Raw genomic sequence first — 9,706 nt, 5'->3', positions numbered from 1 at the left:
GGTAAGGGTGGCCAGAGCCTGGAATAGGCTTCCCAGAGAGGTGGTGCTCTCACTTTCCCTGGAGATCTTCAAGAGGAGACTGGATAGGCACCTGGCTGGGGTCTTAGGACCCCTCCCACCCCCAGTGCTCCTTCCTGCCCATGGCAGGGGGTCGGACTCGATGATCTGTCTAGGTCCCTTCTGACTCATCGATTCTATGATTCTATGAGAACACAACAGAAGTTTGGCATACATAGACTGGTTTTAAAATGGCAGAACCTGATCTAAGATTTGTCCCTGGCACCAAAGGGCAAATAGGTGTTCTGTTCACTACCGAGCTAAACTACAATGCTTACAGAAAACCATGTAGCTTAGATGGATCCCACCTTTGGCTTTCTGAATTCTGTACCTAGCCCTGCTGTTTATTTTGTCTTGTTGAAAACATTTTCTTGTTTTCAGGGGTGGGAAGGACTCCTTTACGTGAAATAAGGGTGAAACTTAAACTGTGCTAGAAATGTTTATTAAAACAGGTGTCTCAAACCTCCACACCCCTCAGGACTGCATAGCTTTGACCCAATTGTAACCGCCATCACCTCCCTCCTGCCTGCCTCTCTTGACAGGGCAGATAATGATCCCTGTGAAACTACCCCATATTTAACAGTCCCAGGAACAAACAGCTGGTCAGGCTTCTTTAGAATGACTTTATACATGCAATACAGACTGCTGAAAGTTAAGGAGTTGTAATATTTGGGAAGAGGATAAACTTATTGCTACCTGTGAGAGAGCTACCTCCCAAGATGACGTATCTATGCTATTAAACCAGTTTCCTGTAAGTGAAAAAGTATCCACAAGCTGTGCACTATGAGCAAGTTACCTGTCTAATTGCCCTTTGCCCTTTACAAATGAAGTTGATTATGGAATTTTTTTGGAACTATAAATTTTCCCCAGTGCAGAGACAAATTTGCCCTCCCAATTATATCTGGCTGTCTCCCCCAAGTTGGCAAACAACACTTTGCACACATTCCACGTACAGGCTAGGCAATCATATATCTTGCATGCATAACCAGTGTTCATCTCTGGTCTGCTAATGACTCTATTCAGTGCCTTGCTTATAACTACTCAAAGAACCCAATACAGTTCCTACTGAAATCACTGAGAGATTTGTCATTAACAGAGTAGCATCAGGACTGAGCCCATTATTAAGTCAGTCTCATTTTAACCCCAAGGGGTCATGCTTGTATTATAATAATGCTGTATTGTGTAATGGAAGTAATGGAAGTTTTCTGAAATCATCTGCTTAACTGTGGCATGCAGACTTAAACATGGTGATAGGATAAACTGTAATCATAAAACACAGCACACAATGAAATCTATTTAAAAGATAAATGAGTTAAAAATCAAGACACAATTACACTTGAACCCTGTATTAAGAAATATCTTGACTTATAGCTCATTATTGTAATTCAGTATTAGAGAGTTAACAAATATGTTTTCCAAACAAAAGATTAGTAAGGGAGCCTTATCAAACATCAAAACATATAATCAGTATATAATATGTTCTAATAATGAGCTGTTGCTTTAATAGATTCTGTTGTGTGTGTTTGGTGTAGCATGTTGAATGAGACTGCTCAGGTTTTTCATAAAAAGCAAATAAAATTGTTTTGGATAGCTGGCACCCATCTAAAATGCCTCCCAGGTAATGGCCTAGGTACAGGAGACAATGCAGTGTAGTTATGTCTGTCTTTTGGCAAGTTATATTAGAAAAAAATTTTGTAACAGCAGTATAATAAAGGAGAGTAGACCTCTTCATTTCACAATACAAGGATAAGAATGTAAAACAGCAGGCGTTAGAGCAGTTGAGTAATTCATCTCTTGAGAGGAATAAGACACGATTGCTCTCTCTGTACTGGCTGGCACAAACTCTTCAACAACAATCTACTATTTAGAAAACAGACTGGCCTTTGTACTTTGTTTATGCCTCCACCAAGAGCACAGTTCTTAAATACTTTAATACAAAATTACCACTGCCTACATAAAGGACAACTGTATATTTTTACAAGCTAACAATATTACAAGCTATAATATAAATAAAACATGCTCTATTTAAGGATTTCAAGTTAAATGTTGATTTGAACTGTTTCTATTCATTTTACCATATTCAATTTTGAGTTCTACAAGGTTTTCAAGAATCATTTCAATTGAATAGCTAGATATATTCACGTGCAAGATATTCTAGTCTTTTATTCTTTGTAATGTTAGTAAAATGATTATGTTAAATGATGGGAAAATAATGTATTTTAGAAGGATAGTGACAGCAGAAGTGTTACCTTTGGATGTAGAATTTGCTTGCAACATGCTAAGTTTTATTTGGCCTCCAGCTACAATGTTTACTGAATGCTCAATATGCAATATGCAACATTTTGTAATACTTTTAGGGCATGTGGATGAAAATGTTCAAGTGTGGGTCCCCAAAAGCAGACTGCTTAATTTGTATTATTCACCACATGAGTGGTTTCCTTTTCGGAGGTGCTATCCTCCAGTAGATACTATTGAAATCCTATTTTTTCCATGAAGTCTTATTTTCCCCCCAAGCAATTAAAATACTTCTCTTTCATCAGATTAACTCCCAGATGGAACAACAGGAGATGGACGTAAGTGATCCTGCTAATACTGTACAGTCAAAACTGGAAGACTGTTACATTTACTGAAGGTCTGACTCTTCCTGGCAAACTGGAGCTCATTAAAGTGACCCCAAAATCCTAACAGTGTAAGGATGGGCAAAATAACAATACTTTAAAAATGTCTTTTCTGCAAAAGATTTGGTAAAAATTTAAGGTTCCAAAATTCTGTTATAAGCAGGTTAGTAAATACAAGTTTATATTCGGATTTGCGTTATTGTTAACTCTTGACGGTCAAAATGTGCTAAATACCTCCAAGCCTAAAGCAAAAAATCATATTTCTTATTTTTAAATCTTAAGGAGCTACGCAGATCCATGTGTGATCATTTCAAACTGAAAATTCAGCTTTCAATAAAGGTGTGACTTCTCTATCTGGTCACTAGTGAAGGGAATCCCATTTTCCTGCTCCTAACTACTAGAGTAGAGGAGCAGCGATTCCTTCCATCCACCACCTTGCTTGCTTTCTTCTGCTCCATATTCCCAGCTCCTCTCCTCATATCAAACTAAGAGCACCTTCTCTCTCCACACCCCAGTCTCCTACCACCCTCACCTTCTCCTTCCTTAATCCCTGGAAACATCTACATTTCTATCTCCTACACGGCTCCTATACATTCCCCTGTGTCCTTACATTCCCTCTTTTCTTCAGGCTCTCCTCTGACCTACACCACCACCATCATCTTGTTCTGTTCCCAGTCTTCCCTAGCTTTCTGTTTCCCACCTGCTTATGGCAGATGTCTGAACAAAAATAAACATAAATAATATTCATCTCTATTGAAAGCAGCCTGGCTTCTAATATATCAGAAACAATCAAGATAGTGGCCATTTCAAATGAAAACAAAAATTACTGGCTTGCCCCATCTAAGTTCATAAAAAGCTTTGAACTAACAAAGTGACTATGAAATAACACCATGAGAATTCATAAATCTGAGTTATAGTAAACTCTCAGGATGTCAGGGACTAAACTAAGAGTGTAGGGATACTGGAAGCACCTGCCCCTTCTGGCACTGCAAATGTCCCAAATGTTTAACTTCCCATGACATTTCCAAATTAATCCCTCTACACAGGCAAGATTGCAACTCATGTAACTAAAGTGGCCTTTTCTACTTCAAACTTTATCTGCCCACAGTGAAGTAACAGCTAGAAGGACCACCACCACTCCATCCCCTTAGAAAAAACACTACCATCATCACACTGCAGTCACTATGCATTTGCCTTATATAAAAGGTAACCAAAGCTTTCATGCACTAGAATTAGCAATGTCTGCCTCCAGATAATAATAATGAGAAGCACTTAGATTTACTCTACATATACTGGGAAACAGACAGTTACTTTCTGTACTGGAAAGGAATATGAGCCTTAATGGGGGTGTCAAATATGGATTAGAAAAGAGAGTGTTTAGGAACAGTAACAGGGAAAGGATATTAATGGGGATGGCATGTCCACTGATTCTCAGGCATTTAAAATATTATTCTAGCCCATGACCCAGCAGTTCAGCCCCGGACCTACCTAAGTACTCAAATTATATTACACTTTTACATATTTAAAAGTGGCTCAGTCTTTTAATATGAGGATGGTTAAGTCTTTAAGAAGGACCAGCCTGAGTTCTACAGGATCTCTCACAGCACAGCAAGGATTGAAGGGTTTTATGTATCCTGGGATATGAATATTATATGAGTGAGCATGTTGGGGATGGAGTTATCAAAAAATACCATTGTGAGGTATATGGGGGATAGTGCTCTGTGGACAGCCAAAAGGTGTCTTAGGAAGAAAGGATACATTATGGTGAAAGCAACTCATACAGAGGAACTAACCATCTCCTGAGGCATCCCAGAGAGACTGAGGTATAATGATGTGGATATATCAAACCTGAGGCTAAGAAGAAACACGTAAGGAGTCCCAAAGGGTTAGTGCTTGCAGCTTCAAACCTTGTCTCACATTTAGAAAAGAATCTGCCCTCCCTCATCCCTGCACAAGACTCATTATATAATTATGGGCAGAATCCCACTGACAAAAAGCTATGTAAACTATAAATATACTCATGTACCAAGATAAAAATGTACAGCAGTGCAACTGAGGTGGAGGTGCAAAAACAGCCACCACTGCAGTGGAGGTTGATCACACTGGCATTGTGGTAGCCAGTGCTGCCCTGTGGATGGTTGCTGTCCCAGGCATGAAGCTGTACTACTACTCCTCTAAGAACATATGCCTTCATTTTTTTTTCATTAAAGAAAACAAATATCCCTTACTTTTGTACACCACCATGCACGCTAAACACACATATAAGAACATGATGAAAAAGTTCACTGAGTCAATGGAAAATCTCCCACATAAATATATCAAGCTTTAGGTATTAGTGTATCATCATCATCTATTATTTTATAAGTTATAATAATGACAACAACAACAACATTTGTTGTGCTTCTGTCTTTGTACTAAAGAAAACGACTTCCCAGGACGTAAATGTTCTTTCCAGAAAGGAAGAGAGTGGGAGCCCACTGTTCAGTGAGGGGGCTCACAGCCTGCCCACACTGGCCACTGCAGGCACTCCTGCACACCTCCCAAGAGGCTGCCAGAGCAGCCCCTCTCCCCTGCCCCTTGCCATCTGTCAGCAGCAGCCAGGAAAGGAGGGGGTGGGGAATGGAGCCTGCCCACCAAAGGAGCCCTCCCACAACTTGCTGGCAGGGGTCTTGTGAAGAAGTGTGCCGGGTCTGAGCAGGGGGGAGGGCTCCATTGCCCACACCTAGCTTCTTGATAGCTGTAAGCAGCAGATGTAGCACAGCACAGCCTGGCCAAGGCTGCTGCAGGAGAAGGGCTCTGAAGTCTGTGGCCCTGCAACAACCCAGGCTGGGTGGAGGGAAGCGGGGGGGTGAGGCACAGGTAGGGCTATGGGATGCCATGGGGCCAGGGCAGCTGTAGGCACAGCAAACCCCTTTTCCCCACATCTCCCTCTGCCAGGCTGTGTGCAGGGCTGAGATCAGAGGCTCTCACTGACCATGACAGCCAGGGGAAGCTGAGCCAGCCCAGGCTCAGGCAGAGCAAAGGAGCTCTGTCAGAGGCTGGCAGCCCTGTGCAACACCCCCTGAGATGGTGGTGAGCATGCTCTAAGTTAACCCTCAGTGAGATCTGGCACAGACATCCAGTAAAGTTCTCTAACAGAAAGTGCTTTAGGTTTGTACACATCCATCCAGGGTTAACTTAGAACAATATCTGCCATTTTTTTCCAAGAGAATTTGAAAAAGAACAAAGTTACTTACCTTAAGTAAACTCTGTAACCAGTTCAGTGTGGATCAAGAATCATTACCTACACTGAAACAAAAAGAGAATTCAATCCAGATTCTAATTCTTATCTTATTTTTCACCATGCTCTTAGCTTATTGTAACAGAGTTTAACATGTGCAGCATTTCCAGAAAACCACCTGACTTTAATAACCATGTAAATTTCTGGTTGGTCAGTCTATAAAATAAACATAATCTAAATTATATTAGAATACAATTTTTATTAAACTATAAATGCAATGTAAGAAGTGGTTTTAGTTTTCCTGATTATATACAAGCTATTATACATTTCTAAAATCAATACAAATGCACATTCTAACTGCTTCAAAATGTCTTTAAAACCTTATCTCAATAAATCTTTGTTCCTATACTGAACTGTCTGCTTGAACTCATGCTTCACTGCACTGTCACCAAACTTACCATACTCATATCACCTATTGCCCTGCACCATACTTCCCCATAACTCCTTCAATTATTTTTCTAATTCCACTAATTTTCTCTGCCTTCTCTCATCAAAATCCTTTTTGAAGGCCCAACAACATTTCCACAAGATTCTCTAACTTCTTACTTTCAACCCCCCAATTCACCACCAGTTATTCAGCCATTCATCCTCCTTTAGCACCACCATTTAGTACTATATGACTACAACCCAACAGCATTTTTGTGGTGGGTATAGCTGCACCAGAATGAGTCTCAGTATAGCTGATCTAATAGATGGGAAGAGACGGATGTTGCCCAGGCCTGTTGTCCCTCAGGTTCCTCCTGCCCCCAGGGCTTCATGGCATCTGAAGTTGCAGGACAATGGCTCTGGGTGCCTAGCTATGACATAGAGGCACCCTGGGAACCCCATTCATTCTCTGCTCCATAGCTGAAGATGCATACCCTGGGAATTCTCCTGCAGGAGATCCCAGGGCACTTTTCCTCCTACAGATCAAGGGAATCCCACAGGTTTTTGGTCTCAACCTGGGGAACCCCATGCATTCCCTGCCCTATACCTGCAGACATGCTCCCCAGGAATTCCCATGCAGAGGATCTGTGGCAGTGGCACTGTGCCTGCCACTTTAAGGCCCTGGAGCTGGCAGCTGCCAGGTGCCTGATTAGGGCAGCCTAGGGCTGCCCATATAAACAGGGCAGTTCTGCTGCTGGAGGCCAGGAAACAACATTACCTGGCTGAAGGGCTGCTGATATCATCTGGAAGTAAGGGAGGAGCTGTAGGGGATGGTCAGGAGGCTCCTGGTCCTGCGTATGACCTAAAACTGCACCCTGCTGGGAGTGGGAGGCCTGGTGGGGCTCTCAGTGGCGCGGGAGACCCCAGGAAATGCCAGGCCAGTTACCACCCTTGTGAAAGGCGGGTCAGGGTACCTTAACCCCTAGCCCCCACAGCCAGGTAGTTTACCCCTTCTTGGAGGGTCTGGAGGGTGGACCCCCTGGAGAGAGAGAAAAGGGCCATAGACTCAGGCTGGTCTGAACTTCCCCTGACTGGTCAGTGCTGGGGCCAGGACAGGAAGGGTCAAAGGGCCAGGGGCCCACTGCAAGGAATGCCCAAGAGCTGAGGGCCTAGGGTTCCAACTGGCCTGGAGGTGGGCCAGAGCTAGTAGCCAAAGGTCCCAGGGGGACCACACCCGAAGGGGAACTGATTTAGGGAGCTATGCTGCTTAGTATGAAGGTGGATGAGACTGCCTGAGGCGAGGTATCCGGGGGGGTTCAATTAGAAGAATTCTGGTACCCAGTGTGGGGGGCCCGTAATTATGATAACATCTAGATACCATCAGCAAGGCTTGGGCTGCAGTGTAGGGGAGGAATGGAGCCGCAGATAGCACCCTCTGGCATTGGGGCAGGAAATGGGCAGCCTCCTGCTTAATTACATCAATGAACTAATTAACAACAAGGCATGGCAGGCGAGAAGGTGGGCAGTTAGACTAAAAACAGGTGGGCGGGCCACAGTAAAATCGGCACTGAGAAGGGCCCCCTGTTACAGGATCCCAGGGCATGTTCCACACTGTAGAACAAGGAAATCCCTTGAGTTCATGCTTGCTTGGTCCCCAGCATGAAATTCCTGCAGGGGAATTCCTAGAACACATATCTACAAGTGCAGAACATGTATTGTATTGGGTACCATGGGGGACTCCCAGGTCAGGGTCAGGCACCTAGAGCCATTGTGTTGCAGGATTACACCACTGAAGCCCTGGGAGCACCTACCTTGGATAGCTAGAGAGTGTGATCAGCTCCAGGTTACCCAACCTCTCATACCACAAAAAGAATCTGTCATGGAAAAGCAGCACAAACTATTACTAGAAAATGCTGCACCACAATTTTGGGGTATTTAGGACATGGCAAGGGGGAGGGAAGTCTGTTCATATGTGTTTTGTTCCACCATAAAAAAATTCCATGGCAGCACAAGGGCAAGGTCTGTTTGCAGGCTGTGGAGCAGTCTGTGGAGGCTGCTGCTCTGACACGCTGTAATTACAGCGCATTGGAGCAGGCTCAATTAATCGAGTCTGCTGGAGCATGATAAATACCGTGCTCCCGCAGCCTCTCACATCTCATGTACCAGCATCTTTGCAATTAAAACTTGGGCAGGGGTGCCTAAACTGAAGCTCATCAAATGAGCTTTGCCCCCCTGCTGCCATTTTTAAGCGTGCGGACACTAATACATAAGACTCTGCGGTGCTTTAATTAGAGTAGCTCTCGGAGCCACCTTAATTAAAAACCTGCTCTAATTAAATGCCCCCCCCCGAGCACATGTAAAATGACCTTTATGCCATAATCTAACACTTTAAGCTATACCTGGAAATGAAATGGTTTTGGGGACAATACAGGATATTAATGGATATTGTCCACAATTAAGTGGGTATTTATATTCATCACTGTCTGCAGTTGCTAAAGCCTTTTAAGATGTAGCCTAATCTGAGTATATAACATAACCCAAAATGGTCCACATTCATGTCATTACAGTGTTTGGCTTCCCTAGCTACTAACTCCAGCCCTAATTGCTGTTAATTTTTACTGTAAAAAGGCAGGAATTCTAAGTAGTAATGAGCAATTAATTAAATGGGTCATTATCTATGCAATGAAGTTTGGCTTCATTTTTTTGTCAAGAATTAATTCATCATAATGATCAGTAGGGTATAAAAACCTGAGAAGTTAAGTGTTTAAGAAATATCATAGATGTATGCGTTCCACCCAAGTGTAAAACTATGCTGGCTTGTACATTTCCCTTTCAGCTAATGCAAGCTATCTAATCAATGCATTTTTATTACAACCCTCAGAAAAGTAACAGAGGGAGAATTTCCCTGTGGTTAGAACACCAGCTTCAGAGCAAGAAGTGCACTCCTTAATTCCAAGCCTAGCACTATATTTTATCCAGTAACTCTTAATGAAAAATGTACAAACAGCCCTTGGATTGGAACTGAGGTTTCCCTGCTCTGAAGGGAATGCCGCTACTACCAGAGTAGAGTCAAGCTCCCTTTTACACTCCTTCTCTTCAGTCCATTGAATGTTGAATTCTTAGCAAGACATTGGCACAGCTACAACAGGAAGGGTCAGGGAGGGACTTGAGGCCAGGTGTCCCACTTCCTAAATTAGTGCTTGAACTACTAATTTGTTATATTTGGCAGCCCATCTTCCTCCAGCTGTGGCTTTGAATGAAAGTGGCCAAGGCTGCCATTGTATGCTGAACTCAATCCTATCACTGTTTGCATTTGAGGAGTATGTGGGGACAATGCTAGTGGACTGGGCCTTCAGAAGACTTAGGTAGAAGAAAGCCTAGCTTG

The 9,706-nt window shown here is 43.0% G+C and overlaps 1 protein-coding gene across 4 annotated transcripts in view; it reads right to left on the bottom strand.

Moving 5' to 3' along the window:
• CNTN1 (contactin 1) overlaps positions 1 to 9,706 on the bottom strand; it is a 615,999-nt gene that overhangs the window by 403,563 nt on the left and 202,730 nt on the right. For all 4 annotated transcript variants that reach the window (XM_019514585.1, XM_019514588.1, XM_019514584.1 and 1 more), the window contains exon 2: positions 5,912 to 5,958. The gene's annotated coding sequence lies outside the window, so the exon portion shown is untranslated. The remainder of the gene's footprint in view (positions 1 to 5,911; positions 5,959 to 9,706) is intronic.

This window comes from Gavialis gangeticus, unplaced genomic scaffold (genome assembly GCF_001723915.1).
Source record: "Gavialis gangeticus isolate Ggan-Ray unplaced genomic scaffold, GavGan_comp1, whole genome shotgun sequence".
Classification (NCBI taxonomy): Eukaryota; Metazoa; Chordata; order Crocodylia; family Gavialidae; genus Gavialis; species Gavialis gangeticus.
The sequence above is the reverse complement of the archived record's forward strand: the minus strand, read 5'-3'. Positions and strand labels throughout refer to the sequence as shown.